Source organism: Protopterus annectens, chromosome 14.part0, assembly GCF_019279795.1.
Source record: "Protopterus annectens isolate FY-2018-M chromosome 14.part0, PAN1.0, whole genome shotgun sequence".
Lineage (NCBI taxonomy): Eukaryota > Metazoa > Chordata > Ceratodontiformes > Protopteridae > Protopterus > Protopterus annectens.
The window spans coordinates 437,789,553-437,807,599 of NC_056748.1; the positions used below are offsets into that span (position 1 = coordinate 437,789,553).

Sequence of the window (18,047 nt, forward strand, 5' to 3'; positions counted from 1 at the left end):
ACTCCCTTCGTCTCCCAGCAAAGAACTTGTCTTGGAACTTGTGATCCAGCCCATCCAGCTCTACCCTACTGAATTTTGCTCCCTACTTGAAGGCCATAATAAAGAAACCTCAACCAACGACATTCTTAATAAAGTATTAAACTCCCTTCGTCTCCCAGCAAAGAACTTGTCTTGGAACTTGTGATCCAGCCCATCCAGCTCTACCCTACTGAATTTTGCTCCCTACTTGAAGGCCATAATAAAGAAACCTCAACCAACGACATTCTTAATAAAGTATTAAACTCCCTTCGTCTCCCAGCAAAGAACTTGTCTTGGAAGTATGTGCTTTTCCTAACCTTGTAATACTTTCAGGTAATAGATACCTACTGGTAGGTCACAGTGTGCCTCCCTGCCAGGATAGCCTGCAGCCAACAATTCTTCTCATAACCTACTATCCTCTCCTACTGTAATCCCTCCATATCCATACCCACAACAGTACTTCTCTGACTATCTCTCAACCTACTACACATCTTAGCAAACTTACCTTCTGCTCTCTCTCTTTACTGATTGTTTTTTCACCACTCTTTCTCCTTCTCTGGGCTCTTATTCTTCACCCCTCACCTATTCCCTTCCTCTTAACTTACTATTCCCTCTTCTGATCCTGGTTTCCTAACTCCTCTAGACTTCACTACATTCTGTTACCTTTCCCTCCTTGACTGTCTTTCTTGAAGCCTTTATACTCTCAGCCATTACTCTGTAACTGGACTCTGTATGTAATCTCCTTCCTTTTTCTATCCTCTCACCCCTTCCCCCTCTTGCCTAACTTCCGTCCCCACTCTATATAGCTGCCTCTTTCAAGGAGGCGCCATCTTTACCCCACTAACCCCCAGCTGGCTGCTGTGCATTCCCTGGCTCTTAGCGTTTCGCTGTGTCCTACGGTAAGTGTATTTAATTATGCTGGAATTCAGTCTGCAGAATGTAATGTTGTTTTTCGACGTCTGCTTTTCTTAATGTGTAGAGTGCTTTGTTAATGAGTAGTGTGCATGTTTTGTTCACCAGCTAGAAACGCCTAACTCAGCTTAGCGTTTGCACGTGGTGACTATCTCTCAGCTGTTTTTCTGTTTTCTTACTTTCGTTTGCCTAATCTTGCTCACCGGCTGCAGACGCTGAAAACACAGAGCGCTCTGCTTGCGGAGTGTACACTCAGCCGTTGGAGCTTGTTTTTCTTACTTTTATTTTCATGCTGCCTTGACAATGAGACTTTAACTATCTATCTGAGTTATGTTGCTTATCGGCTACAGATGCTGACTGTATAACTGTGCTAGTATTGCGGAGCCTATATTTAGCCTTTAGAAGCTTTTTCTGCCTTCATTGTGAGTTAGTAATTATTGTGAATACTTTAGTTGCCATTTGAATTAATTTCGCTTAGCGTTTGCACGTGGTGACTATCTCACAGCTGTTTTTCTGTTTTCCTACTTTCATTTGCCTAATCTTGCTCTCCAGCTGCAGACGCTGAAATCATAGAGCGCTCTGCTTGCGGAGTTTACACTCAGCCGTTGGAGCTTGTTTTTTCTTACTTTTATTTTCATGCTGCCTTGTTAATGAGACTTTAACTATCTATATGGGTATCTTGCTTATCGGCTACAGATGCTGACTGTATAATTGCGATAGTATTGCGGAGCCTATATTTAGCCTTTGGCAGCTTGTTTCCTGCCTTCATTGTGTGTTACTGGCTATTGTGAAGATTTTAGTTGCCATTTGAATATTTTCGCTCACTGGCTACTGACGCTGACTGTATAGAGCGATAGCATTACGAAGCCTATATTTAGCCATTAGGTGCTTGTTTTTTCTTACCTAGTTTAACTGGTTATATAATTGCTAAGCTTATAATTTGTAGTTTAGCCACTATTGCACACTGGATGCAAACGCTGAACTCATAGAGCGTTCTGCTAGTATAGCCTTTCTTTCTGCTGTTAAGAGCAAGGTTTAAGGTAGTGCAATATGCACAGCTGATACATAAACAGTAATAGCGTTTATCTACAGGTCTAACTCATTACACTGAGCTGATGCCAATTCTAGTTTCAGTGCTACTGTAACCTAATAGTTTGTATTGATTATTGCTTAGCTACTTAAGGTTCTACTCGCTATCCCTGTAAACTGCTCTGTGAGGCTTATTATTTTCCCAACTCCTGTTTTAAATGTTGATAGACTCCTAAGTCCTTTGTGCTGCTATATCTACATTCTTTATTTAGAAAACCTGTGCAACCTTAGAAAGTGTTATTTGGATGTTAACTGTGGAAAACCTGTTTTTGTGATGCATTTTGAACTTGGTAGAGTTTTTTGTCTTAAGCTCACTATGCTGCATTATCCTACTCTTTAACTGCTAATCTGTGATATTACTAGTTTAATTATATGTTTCTATAACTGGAATCTGATATAACTTTTCATATTGTGATATAATCTAACATTCTTTCATCTCTGCTTTATACCTACATATTATCTAGTACTGTTATTATTGTATGCTTATGTATACTTGTCTCTTGGCTGCCTGCTACATAACATTTTACTTATTTACATAATTTGTTTTTATCTCTCTCTCCTTTGCATATTCCAGCTTGTGATCCAGCCCATCCAGCTCTACCCTACTGAATTTTGCTCCCTACTTGAAGGCCATAATAAAGAAACCTCAACCAACGACATTCTTAATAAAGTATTAAACTCCCTTCGTCTCCCAGCAAAGAACTTGTCTTGGAAGTATGTGCTTTTCCTAACCTTGTAATACTTTCAGGTAATAGATACCTACTGGTAGGTCGCAGTGTGCCTCCCTGCCAGGATAGCCTGCAGCCAACAATCCTTCTCATAACCTACTATCCTCTCCTACTGTAATCCCTCCATATCCATACCCACAACAGTACTTCTCTGACTATCTCTCAACCTACTACACATCTTAGCAAACTTACCTTCTGCTCTCTCTCTTTACTGATTGTTTTTTCACCACTCTGTTTTTTCACCACTCTTTCTCCTTCTCTGGGCTCTTCCCGCTCCGTTCGCCCTACGGGCTCTCTCCGCTCCCCTGCCCCCAAATCTCACCCGCCCCCAGTACTCCTACTTTTATACCTCAAGTAGACACACCCCTAACCAATCAGGCATAATCTCCTCTTTTGCCAACGCCTCCCCCTCATCTCATACCGCACCCAGCTTTCTCAAAACCCTCCCCCATACTACCTCTTAAAGTCTTTACACTACATTGCTTTCTTCTTCTTCTATTTTTCTTTATCTCTGTTAATTTCCCTAACTTACACTATGGGGACATTATTTCTCCCAATATACTTTCAAATAACTATCTGTTTAACATTCTTACCACCTCTTATGATTACTCATCTCCTAACCTCCTATGAACACCCCACTCCTCTCTACTCTAGTGCTTCCCTCTAAGCATACCTCTACACCTATCTCACCTTTTACACCATCCACCTTAAATCTTACTACCAAACCTAACTACGTATCTCCCAAACACCACAAACTTGCTTACTTTAAGCTAAGCAAACAGAAAAATAAAAAATATATTGATATCTTAAATAAACAGTCCCAGCTCCAATATTTCCTATTTCTCCAATCACTATTGGATGGGGACATTCACCCTAACCCTGGCCCAAATAGCACAAACACTAATAGTTACTTTAAACAAGACAAAGCTTCTCCTATAACATCAAACACTCATACCAACTCTCTTACTATAGCTCATCTTAATATTCGTAGCATTTGTAACAAAATCTCTCAACTCCATGCCCTTTTAGATGTTCACCATTTTGATATCTTATGTTTATCAGAAACTTGGCTAAAACCTACCATTAAGGATAATGAAATTACCCCTCCCGGGTATAATATCTTTAGACTGGACCGTAAAGCCAAAAAGGGAGGTGGAGTAGCAATTCTGTACAAAGCACAACTACAAATTAGTATAATAAATCTTAACCTTCCTCAAGACAATAATGCAGAAGTAATCAGCTCAAAACTTCAAATCAACCCTAATAAAGCTATTAACATAATTTGTGTATATCTCCTCCCAGGAAATAACACTAACACTTTAGAATGCATCCTTAGCTTGCTGACAAACAACCTCCCTCAAGAAACACTAGTTCTAGGTGACTTTAACATTGATTGGAATTCTTTTAATAGTATAAACCCTACATCCCACATAAACCTATATGGCTTCTCTCAACTCATTAACTGTCCAACCAGAACTGATAAATCCAATAACCATGAATCGATCCTAGACTGGATTCTGATTAATACCCCCCAACAAACCTACCAGTCCGGTACCCTTCAAGATGATCTAAGCGACCATTTTTTAACTTATGTCATTAGACACAAAATCAACCTAGCCTTACCCGCCACACTTAGAACACTAAGAACAAAAAAGACTTTTAACTCTGAACATTTTCTAGCTGATCTAAAATATTGCAATTGGTCCTCACTGAAATATCTTCCCCTTAATGAAGCAGTAGAATACTTTAACTCTACATTCTTATCAATTCTAGATCAACATGCCCCAACTCGTACCATCAGAACCAAAGCAAAAGTAGCACCCTGGCTAACTAATAATACTAGGCATAAAATCATTCTTAGAAATAAATCATGGTCTAAATGGCGTACCACTAAAAATCTAACTGATCGCCAAAACTTTAGAGAGCTTAGAAACAGCACTAAAAGAGCTATCCTGACAGACAAAAAAAACTATTACCTTCAGTTGCAGAATATAACTAATAAGGAACCTAAAAAATTGTGGACCAGTATTAATAATCTTCTGTCTCCAGGTCATTCCATTACACCTAATCCCCAGGACTCTAACCCAGAGAACCCTAAACAAACAGCAAATGACTTCAACTCGTTCTTCACGAATACTATCCAAACACTTGCTAGTCATCTCTCTCCTGATACCTCTAATGTTCTTCCATCCACATCAAATCCACCTCCTACCCTCCACTTACAACCAGTCTCTACCTCCTTTATCACATCTCTGCTCCTAAAGTTAAAACCTACCACTCCCTCTGCAGACCAACTGCCTGCAGACTTCCTACAGGTAGGTGCCAAAGCCTTAGCCTACCTTATTTCTATCCTGATTAATAGATCTATAAAGGAAGGAATCTTCCCCTCTATCTGGAAAATATCTCATATCATCCCACTTCATAAAGGGGGAAACTCTAATGATTTTTCTAACTTTCGTCCAATAGCTCTCCTCTCACCAATCGCAAAAATCATGGAAAAAATGTATTCACAAACAAATACTAAATCACCTTCTCAACAACAACCTACTTTCTAACTGTCAGCATGGTTTCATACCGTCACACAGTACCACTACTGCTTTACTCTCCTTCACTAACTCCATTAACATTAATCGTAACAACAACTATCTATCATCCTCTGTCTTCATCGACCTATCCAAAGCTTTTGATATGGTGAATCATAAACTTTTACTTCATATCCTACAATCTTTCGCTCTTGATCGTCTTGCCTTGTCCTGGTTTGCATCTTACCTAGAAAATCGTCAGCAGGCAGTACTTTGGAAAAATTCACTTTCTAATCTTCTACCTATCTCCTTAGGCGTACCTCTAGGCTCAATCCTAGGCCCTTTGTTATTTTCAATCTTTATTAATGACCTTCAATCTGCTATCCCATATACTACCTGTATACAATATGCAGACGACTCAACTATAATCTGTACTGCTAACTCTCAAACTGAACTCCAGTCACTTACTCAAAAAGCTTTTAACGCTGTAGAACAATGGTTCTCTTACCGCTGTCTACTTCTTAACCCCAAGAAAACCAAACTATTACTTTTCTCACCTACTCGAAAATCTACTCCACCTTACTTTACTCTTACGTCCACTGACGGTACACTCATCTCTCCTGACTTGACCACAAAACTATTAGGAATAACGATTGATAATAACCTCAACTTCGACTCTCACATCAATAACACCATAAAATTAGTTAATAAAAAAATAGGATCCCTTTACAGAATCAAACCTTTCCTAACACCTACAGCAAGGTCCACCATTGCAAGATCTCATCTAATCTCCACTCTTCTCTATGCTTCCCCCATTTACACTAATCTTTCCTAAAACAACATGAGGAAACTAGAAACATCCTATCATAACATAGCTCGATTCGCTGTTGGATCTCCTTTTCGAACTCATGACTGCTTAAACCTAAAAGAACTAGGCTGGATTGAACTTCCTAACCAACTTGTACTTCAACAGATCCTAATTGCTTATAAGATTCTATATCAGCCAACCAACACTCCAATACTTTCTAGCCTTATTTCTCCATACAACAACCTGAAACAACTACGCTCTTCTAATAAACTTCTGATTAATATTACCAAACCTAACAATAATGCAGGTGACAGTTTATTCTCAAACGCTGTTGGAAAAACATGGAATAAACTACCCTCTGAAATCACTTCTTTAACCTCTTTCCAACTTTTCAAATATCAACTAAAAATTTATCTCGATAAACACTGGCTTTGCTCCTGCACTATTCCAGACTAATGCTAACTCTTTTCTCTACCATTACCCTTGTTAACTTAAAAAAAAACAAAAAACAAAAAAAAAACAAAAAAAAAAAAACACTAAATTTTATTTTGTATATCATCTGTTTAACTTGCTATGATGTCATGTAACCTTTTATACCAATTTATTTTTTATCCTTTTATATTATCTGTTTCACTTGCTATGTTTCTCATGTAACCATTTATGCCTTTTTGTGAAAGTGTACAACTAACGGAGCTTTTCTCCCCGGGCCTCTAATGAAAACGGACATATATCCAGTTGGACTAGCCCGGTCAACAAATGTAAAATAAAATAAAAATAAAATAAAATAATAAATAAAATGAATTTTTTGGACTAATAAATTAATAAACTGTGTGCTGAAAAACACATTAATTATGCATATACTATCAATGTAATATTATGCTCTATACTACTATTATATCAATCTATCATTTATGCATTAAATATACAATATTAAATACATATAAAGCATAACCTCTAGACAACAATCTGTCAAAAACTTCACCTAGCATTTCTTCCCACAAAGTATGGTCAGATGTATTCCTGCAAATTCTCTTAAACTCGCTTTCAGGCAAAGCCTTAATAAGATGAGGCGGATGCATGCTACTTGCATTAAACAGGTTGGAACACAAATTGTTTTTCAACTATCATACCTTATATCCTAGAGGGATGAATCTAGATGCTGGAATAGGTTGACAATTTATTACTTGTTTTTCTCTTTTGTCATATTTATTATTACCGTAGGCCATAGTAATATTTATAATGTTGCTAGTATTTGTAATTGTGCTTTGTATGTATTTAATATTGTATATTTAATGCATAAATGATAGATTGATATAATAGTAGTATAGAGCATAATATTACATTGATAGTATATGCATAATTAATGTGTTTTTCAGCACACAATTTATTAATTTATTAGTCCAAAAAATTCATTTGATGTATGTGGTATTTGTTCCATTGATATTTCATGTGTTTGGGCTTTAAGAAAATGCATTTGAAGGTTAATTGATTGTGATAAATTAAATGATGTCACTATATATGGGGGATGTAATGTATTTGAAATTGTTCCACTGAAGGCGAACTGCCGAGGTACCAGAATGTATAGATTATTAAATGCCTTTTTATACATCCTGAAAGTTGACTTTTTCCTTCCTTTTGCCCTTTTTTCTTGGATGTTTTTGGATTTAGCTACTTCCTTTGCAGCTGTTGGGATTCTCTCAGTGGGCAAAGGGGAGCCACTTTTGTGGTCCTGGGAGAATGAACACAGAGGCTTTCTTGTTTAGTCAGAATGCTGTGCCCATCCCTGGAGAAGCTACTTTGCCATTAGCAACTCTATTGGCCCCATTTTTCCTATCAAAATGAAACAGAAGATTAAACTTGTATCTACTTGGGTCTGTATTATGTGTTTGAAGAGTCTACTCTTCGAACACAAAATCATCGACAAATGCACAGCGAAAAACCACAAATGGCCACGTCTGTGAATTCTTTCCTTGGGGGAAAAAATTCAGTCGACTGTTATTGGGAATTGCCCTTTTCTTCAATGTAGAGCAATCTCAAAGTTGCTATATTTAGTTAGGGGGTGTGGGGGCGAAGCCCCTCACTTGATTAGTGTTTTAAAGTTTGTTTTTTTATTTTGTTAAGGCCACGTGAATTTTTTTCCCAAGGAAAAAATTTGCGGACGTGGCCGTTCGCAGTTTACAGCATTTGCTGTGTATTTGTCGATGGTTGTGTTCGAAGGGTAGACTCTTCGATCACATAATATAGACCTATCTACTCCCCTCAAATTTCTCTAACAGGAGTAGTTTACTAGATCTGATTCAGGGTTTAATTCATGCTATTGATCCTTCTTATAAGGTGGTTTCTGGTAAATTAAGTGGGATGCTTGTTTTCCTGAGGAGATTCAAGATTTTGACAATGGACAGGAAAATGAAGGAACAGATGCAGGGTTTTCTCCTCAGATTTCTGATTCCAAGGTATCTAATTTTCCCTATGGGGGGGGTTCATTTCTCTAAACTATTTCCAGAATGTGCCAGTGTTGTCTGTGGGATAAAATACTGTGAGCTGTTACAAATGGAATTTCCAGAATCTTCACCCATTCCTCCAGTGCTGTTTGTTTTGGAGGCTGTATATTTCACTGACTGCAATTTTCCTGACAGTAAGCCTGCTGCCCCTAAAAAAGGAGATATACTGTATAAGTTTCTTCAGTTTTTTATGTCTTTATACACTCATCCCAAAACCTGGCTGAGTAGCTATAGCCTTAGTTAATTCCAGTCCAACACTTTGTGACAAGGATGGGAAATATGGGGAAAAAAAGCATATGCTTCTGCAACTTTGATTTTTCTGAATTTTGAACTGTCAGGCTCATATGCTTAAGGTTATTCTGACCGATTGTGCAAGTATGAGGAATATTTTATCTGCAGTTTCTTCTTGTGAGGAAAATATGCTTTAAATACTTGCATTGTTTTCCATTTTCCAGGCAACAACTTACTGTTTAAAGTGTGTGTATAACTCTGTTGATAATTCCATAGCTATGGCTACTGGCACCAATTTGGGGAAGTTTGCCTGGTTGCGTTCCTAGAACCTCCAAAATGATATTTAAAAGTCTCCTTTGGGTAGAGATTTATTTTTTGGTTTCTCTGCCGCAGAGGTTATCAAAAAGTATGATAATGGGGCTAAAGTGATACAGGGAATCTCTTAAGGTTTTTCAACCAAATTTTGTACGTAATTCCCTAATCTGTCCTCCTATTTTTGCAAGAAACAAGATAGATAGTCTCCGCAAAATGCAAGTAAACAGACAAGGGGGCTCCAGAAATAATACAGGGACCTCTAAAACCAAGGACAGTCCAAGTCAGGATGACAAAGGCTCCTTCCTTTGTGTGTCTGTATCACATTATCTTTTTCTTTCTTCCTTACCCTTTGTACTATCCACTTTACCAAGTGTGTTTACAAAGTGTTTTGCTCTTGTTATAGCTCATTGCAGGCTATAGTGTGTCTACATATTTCCAAATTTAGACCACTTGCTGATCTTTTGCAGAGTCCCTTTCAAATTGTCAGGAATCTCTCACTTTGGTTATAGAGATCTCTTATACAAGCTGGGACTCCAAGAGAACATTCAAAAGTCGTTTTTGAGAATAAATAAGAATTTTTGGTCTTGGAGTATCTGTTATTCTCATGATACCCCTGGCAATACTTCACATAAAGATACAAAAGGTCTCTCTGGTCCCAGCACCAACAGCCATTATCTTTTTAAATCCAAAGTGGTCCGTCACCACAGACACCTCAGATTTTGCTTTGGGAGCAGTTTCAGAAGGGATAAAACTGCAAGGTGTTTGGTGTTGTCTTCAGACCATTACTAAGTATCTAATAGAAATATGCCAAGTTTAGTAAAAACAGATTTGCAACTTATACGCATTTCTAGCTTAGGATGGAATAAGTTTCTTTTTATCATGTGATTTAGAAAGAATGCTGCCTCAGGCTCAGGAAATGAAACTTAACATTCTATACTTTTCCATGTTTCCATTTATGCTGTTGCAGCACATACACTAACTTTTTAGGACACCAAGAAAAAACAAAATTCACAGCAGCTTCCAAATAAAACTTGTAATCCACAAAGTGAAGCAAGCTTTTCAGGCAAAACAATAAACCCCTGAGCAGGGCAAGCTTAGAAAATTGTGAAAAAAACCCACGGACGGCTCAGCACACTTCAGTTCACTTTAGAGGGGAAGACAGAACACAAGCTCAGGAGAAGGTTATACAAACATATGTATGACCTAGAAACACACAGACTAATAATGCATTGTACAAATGCAAACAAAGCTGTGAAAATGCATACCTTACACTTTTTTTGTGATAGGGTGGAAAAGAGTGGTAGAGGAGCTTTATGGGAGGATGTTTGGAGTACAGAGAATTATGGTGGCAGATAAGTTTGGAGGCCAATAAGCCACTGGGTCTCGATGAACATCTCCATAGCCCCATTCTTAAAATTGAGAGTGGCAAAACTGTGATATGCATTTGCACTTTGTGGAATTTTATCATGTTTTTACCCATATTTTCCAATAGTTACAGTTGGTCTTTAAGCTTTTTTGTATTTGTATTTTTATTAAAAAATTGGGTGTGTAATATGTTATGAACACAAGTGTTACACTCATTTATCAAAGGTAAGAAATAAATTAATATTATTAGGCAGCCTATTATTACAACTCTAGACATATAAGGTATTTGGTTTACATTCAATAACACAAAAAATGTACTAAAAAGAACTATACATTTATCGGTAACAGGTACACTATAAAATTTTGGTCTATAAGTCATTCACGAGGAACATTATAACCCTCAGTATAAAATATAAGATTAACAATAATATGCTTTTAGTAAGTAATTAATTATATGCGTATTATTGTGGACATACCCCTTATTTATAATTATAATGACTGGGGTTTTTGGAAAAACGTTGTATTAGAATTATTATTTGAGTGGTTATAATTCAGATTTCACTACTGTGGGTATTTTATTTTATTTTATTTTGTTTACTTATGCACTACAAATAAAAATCCCCACACATACAAGCTTTAAAACATATTTAGAACACTATAAGTTGAATAAGTATGTAAATGTGGTGAATCTATATGTTTAAGATGTTCATCATGTTCATTTAACATGACAATTTAACAACACAACAAGATGTGTAAGTATTATGGATAATGAAATGAAAATGGGCAATACCACTTTAAATAGTGGGTATAAAACAAGAATCAGGATGCATCATGGTTTTTGAAATTAAATTTGATTGTTAAGTCACATTGAAAAAGGCTTTTATAGCCGAAACCGGTTTGTGCATTATTAGTAGGTTGTTTTTACAACCTTAATAAATTTAACTTTAATATGCTGCCATTGAGTGCTGGTCTCTCTCTTTTGGATGATTTACTTGTGGTTTGGACCGAGCACCAACAGTCCTACGTGCGTGCCTTGTTGGGTTTGACTGCTGCGTGTGGGGACGCCAGGCAGCAGGAGTGCAGCTTTCTTACGTTTTCAAGGCTTCTTGGTTTTAACTTATACCTATTTGGTCCATTGGAATGAATCTGCTTGTTTTCTTTATACTGGTGAACTTTTAAGCAACAATTTATAACATCATCAAGTGGTTCGTATAATAATTTATAAGCACTGGATGTCTATAAGGGCGTTGACCAGAAGCAAGCGGCCATTTTGTATCTGTTCGATTTGGTAGACTGTAACGTTCAATGTGGAAACTATCTGTAGTTGACGTTTGGAGTTTAATATTGATTGCCTTTCTTTCTAAATGTTTGGTATTTTCCTGGATCCACCAGCGATAACAACCAGACGGTGTGGGATCTGTTCGTTATAATATTAACGATATAACCTAATGCCAACGCTAATATCGGAACATTGACAAAACTTTTCACTTTTGTTTTTTACTAAGCATAACTTGGATGGCATGATTTTCGAAACATTAACGAGCATGGATATATGACTTTTTAAATCACTGGACTTATTTGTTTATAATCAAAACAATAATGCAACTATATTGCATGTATTACACCGATATGTTGGTTTTGGATTTAGGAATAATGATGGTTCCAATTTAATGATAATCAACAATTGTGTATGAAAGTGAAGTACATTCAGGTTATGATTGAACATAACGTGATAAGTTTATGTATGACTATTAGGTATATAGGGTGTCCAGTTTTGGTTTATGAGGCTAGATTTAACATAGCATTGTAAAATCGTTTACCCTGGTGAAATTATAAATGCAGACGGGGCTCGCAAAATGATTTAGAATTTTCAATACATGGTTGTGATATAACTAAAGGGTAACAAAACAGTTCATTTATATGGAAAGCATATTAGTATCGGAATGTGTATAATACGAATTTGGCTGTAGTGTGTTTATTAACAATGCCGCGTGTGGTGGCATTTAATTAGGGCGAGAGTCACAATTCTGCCATCATCTTTTGACTACTAATGTTCACGGGCATAATTAAACATAATTTGTCGTTAACGTGAAACTTTTGTACAACGACAAATAGAATTATATTAATATTATTTAAATAGGCCTGTAGCATAACCTATATAACAACAGTTAGTTTTCTGATTTAGAAAATGTGTTGTGGCAGAACACTAATAGGTCATCAACCATCATTACAATAATTAAATTTTGGTTGACACAACCTAAAGTGGATACACACACTGTGTTGGTTACATCCTATGAGTGTTTTTATTTTTGAGTGACAACATTTACACATACTAATAAGGGATACAATTTTATGATTTAAGATTGCTTTCTTTCTCACAACAAGCTTGTATACAGGTAGCATTTTGTCCTATAAATATATGTTTAAGGAAGCATAATTTATATATACAGAAACTCTCCATTTATATTATGGTGGTTGGGATGGATTAGTTAACAAAGGGCCAAATATTTCCTTGCCAAATTGTGCCTTACTCTATAATAAGCAGTTAACATCTGACAGTCTCTGACATTCATGTTGTATTTTTTAAATCATTATTCTAGATGGCAATGTATTTAAATGAGTAACAAAGAGCTAATGTCATGAAGAAAACTTAACAATTTTCTATATTGTTTCATTTCAATTGTTCTGGCCTTAAAATATTAGTTTTTTTGGCATGTTTGTAATAAAATTAATAGGGGTCCATTTTGTATGCTATAAGTAATGCCAAGTATATAGTTCTTGGGTTTTACACTGATGGTGGTTCATAGTAGATTAAATTTATAGGTACTTACAACAAATCTAATGAATACTAAATAAGATCATTACGGCAATAGGGGGGACACCTAGTCCATGTTTAATAATCTAAATTTTGACTAAAAAATATATAGTTGATTTTGTTCTTAAACCGACCAGACAAATAAGATTGAGTGAATTTAATTAAAAACTAATAAATCTTGACATAAAAGGGTTAACCTTGGAATGAGCTTGGTACAACATAAAGGCATAGAAATACCCTTACGGTGGCACATGCATTAAGTTATTTTTGTGATAATAATTTGGAGTTGTTCCACTGATTGTAAGGGTATTGGGATCTATAACAAAATAAAAATCAAAAAAGTTGTTGAAATATATCCTTACGGTGGATGTTCAGATGGAATAAACTATTTAAGTACAACATGATCAAACTCCACTTATTGTAAGGAAACTTAAACCAAAAATTTCTTTATATGGCGTTTGGTTTTAAGCCCAATTTCTATACACATTGCGAATATTGTACCAAATAAAAAGAAAAATAATTACAAAATTTACAAAATATTCTGGTCGGAGTTAACAACAATAAACATATATATTCATAAATAATACCAACTGGATTATATTTGAGAATATTTGCAATTATATCAATACACAACATTATTTTAGTAAATCAGAGATCATAATGCAAAACATGGATTTAAATGATATTTTAAAAGGCCTGTCTGCAGATAAAGATAATTTAGAAGTTTTTGGGCTTAATATGGGTCATGCCCCTGTGACTGATAGTAGTGTTATTTCTAAAGATAAATGCACACATGTCTTTTCAAAGTTACAACGACAAATGAAAGCCTTTAGAATGAATATATGGCATTTGAAGTCATTTAAAGCATACAAAATTAAGGACATAACACCAAGGGGACTTCGCATTAAGTTACAACCTTTGGTTTCAAACATTGATAAAGAATTAAGGCAAGATTGGGCTATGGCACAACACCAAGCATCAATGTTATTTGTGGAATGTCTTACTAAGTATTATGAAAGAAACATTGAGACCCTTACTCAAGAATTACAAACAACTTGTTCAGAAGTGGAAACTTTCTCTGATACAAGCCATTATCAAGACCAGTTAACACAATTATCCAAGGAATTAGATAATATAGAAACAGATCTTAAGAAAAGAAAATTACACATAGACCTCCCAGGGGCAGGAAACGACCCAGACCCATTCTAAAAAAACAAGAAAATAGAAATCAGGTTACTACGGATGATGATTATTCATCCACTACGGAAGGTGATGCTTCCTCCAACCAGGCGTCCCCAGTGGCCAAAAGAAAGCAGTCCCTCCCTTTAGGAGTAAGAAACGTAGAGCAGGCAGGAAGCACAAGCATGGGTACAGAACGGGTTACAACCAGTTTACAGACACTTCTGAAACAAATAACGACACAGTAAAGAATGTATTGTATATTTCATCAGTCACACTAACAGAATTTCAATACAATGTGTTAAATAAAGGACTTAATTTTGTACCCACAGCACCAGTGTCTGAACATTTATTGGTAGAGGATATCAATAATTTTTGCAGAACATTAAATTTAAAGTTATTTTTTTCAGATACAACTAACTCTCAAAGATCTATTGGCTTCAAATTTGGGAAATCTTCATTCATGCCACCAATGGACAAACATGTGTCCACATTCAAGGAATGTGTCTTGAGGGATTTACATTTTTCTAAAAATACGGATAGCATTCGGAGCAATCTTAATCAACAAGAACGTGAGGCGCTCAGGCAATTACAACAAAACAAAAATATTGTGATTACCAATGCAGATAAAGGTGGGGGCATTGTTGTTATGGACTATGTTAAATATAAGGCAGAAGCCATGAAACAACTATCTCAAACTCAATTCTACATTAGGATGATAGTGGATCCAACCTCTAATTTTAAATTAGAAATAGATTCATTCCTAGATTTAGCTGTAGAAGAAGAAATTATTACTTCACAAGTGGCTAACCAACTTAAAGTTCCAGAACCATTGCCCCAATATCTTTATCTAATACCTAAGACACATAAAGATCTAAATAACCCACCAGGTAGACCAATAGTGTCAGGTCGTGGGTCTTTAACTGAGCCTTTATCTGCTTTCTTGACTGAGTATCTTAAACCATTATTGCCCATGGTTAGATCACGTATCCAGGACACGACACAATTCCTGAATATTATTGAAGATTCCCAACTGGAGGAAGACTGGCTTTTGTGCACCTTAGATGTAACATCGTTATATACCAGTATCCCACATAAAGCTGGCATTTTGGCTGTGACATATTGGTTAAAAGAATCAGAATTATATTCAACAGGATTTAATAATTTTCTCATCCAACTAACTGAGTTTGGTTTACAAAAAAACATCTATTTTGAAGGGATCCCCTATTGGCAAATCAAGGGGACAGCCATGGGGGCGTCCTTTGCTCTGATTTATGCCGATCTCTTTATGGGATACTTTGAATCATATTTTATATATGATACCCAGCGGAACATCTATATGGAATACATGGACATATGGCGGAGGTACTTGGACGATTGTTGATTGGTGTGGCGGGGTAGCAAGCACGTATTAACCAAGTTTGTGGAATATCTTAACAAGAATCCATTTGATATAGAATTTATGATCAACATTGGATATAAAGAAATTGTGTTTTTGGATGTGTTAGTTAATAGATTAGAGGACCATACCTTAGCGACAACTATACACAGGAAGTTTCCGCAGTATAATATGATCCTTCATGCAACAAGTTCTCACCCCCGCCATATTATTACCAACATTCCCAAATCACAATATATGCGCCTCAAAAGGATTTGTTCAACTTCAACCGAATATTCCATACGTACAGCTGAACTAACAACTAGATTTGTGGACAGAGGGTATAATATAAATCGGTTAAATAAAACAGTTGCACAAATTGACACAACAAGTAGAGAAGATCTGCTTCAATATAATAGATCTACAGAAGGGTCCAAGCAGGATAAGCAACCGATTAGACTAGTTACAACGTATGGCAATAACACAAAATGGTTCAGACAAATAGTCAATAAACATTGGAACACATTACAGTCCAATTCATTTCTTCGGGATATTCTTCCTGATACCTGCTCTTTTTCCTATCGTAGAGGACGGACAATTCAGTCTAATTTTGCACATTATAAAAGGTATACTCCAGGTATTAAACACCAAACCACATTGTTTGGGGATGCGTTAGTTGGTTGTTACCCCTGTGGACACTGCAGTTTATGCCAATACATTTGGAAAACTAAAGAATTTAGTAGTAAAAATACACCTAAGATTTTCAATATAACAACTTTTGGCAACTGCAGCTCAGATTGGGTGGTATATTTGGCCCAATGCTCTTGTTCAGCTTTTTATGTAGGGCAGACCTCGAGGCCCATTAGAATTAGAATTAGCGAACACCTCAGTTCCATCAGAAATAGGCGAATAACCAATGCCTTATATAAACATACTAAACAACATACAGCAGCTTCATTCAAGTTCATTATTATTGATAGAATACAATCACACAGAAATTTTAAGATGGGGTGGCACACCAAACTCAACAACATGGAACAAAGGTGGATCACCACACTTGGGGCTCTTTTCAAACCTGGACTTAATGAATACCATGTACATGAAAGATAGTTTCTAGGTACCTAAAGGAATACTAAGAAATAAATTAATATTATTAGGCAGCCTATTATTACAACTCTAGACATATAAGGTATTTGGTTTACATTCAATAACACAAAAAATGTACTAAAAAGTTACATTGGTTACCATTAACAAGTTACATTGGTTACCATTGGTTGGTTACCATTGTACATGGTTTACATTGGTTTAGTTCAAAATTAAGTCCTTTATTTAACACATTGTATTGAAATTCTGTTAGTGTGACTGATGAAATATTCAATACATTCTTTACTTGGGGCTCTTTTCAAACCTGGATTTAATGAATACCATGTACATGAAAGATAGTTTCTAGGTACCTAAAGGAATACTAAGAAATAAATTAATATTATTAGGCAGCCTATTATTACAACTCTAGACATATAAGGTATTTGGTTTACATTCAATAACACAAAAAATGTACTAAAAAGAACTATACATTTATCGGTAACAGGTACACTATAAAATTTTGGTCTATAAGTCATTCACGAGGAATACTAAGAAATAAATTAATATTATTAGGCAGCCTATTATTACAACTCTAGACATATAAGGTATTTGGTTTACATTCAATAACACAAAAAATGTACTAAAAAGAACTATACATTTATCGGTAACAGGTACACTATAAAATTTTGGTCTATAAGTCATTCACGAGGAACATTATAACGTTATTGATTGTTAAGTCACATTGAAAAAGGCTTTTATAGCCGAAACCGGTTTGTGCATTATTAGTAGGTTGTTTTTACAACCTTAATAAATTTAACTTTAATCTGCTGCCATTGAGTGCTGGTCTCTCTTTTTTGGATGATTGAATTTATTTTTCCCTTATATTTTCCTGTTTTTAACATTCTGTTAACTGAGTGAGGCTATACAAATTTGCCTTTGGCTTACAATGCAGTTTTTATAATACCTGTAATTTCATGATTTATCCACTAGATGGAGTATCAAGTTCATTTAAAGCAAATATTCAAGTTGGTGATTTTAACCATTGAGTCCTATTAAATGTGTTTTTAATAGTATTTTGACTTTATAATTTATTCTTTGTAGTC

The 18,047-nt window shown here is 35.7% G+C and overlaps 1 protein-coding gene across 2 annotated transcripts in view; it reads left to right on the forward strand.

Moving 5' to 3' along the window:
* The window catches only part of JAKMIP1 (janus kinase and microtubule interacting protein 1), a 2,220,219-nt gene that overhangs the window by 1,159,294 nt on the left and 1,042,878 nt on the right, over positions 1-18,047 (forward strand). The gene's annotated exons all lie outside the window — the stretch shown is intronic.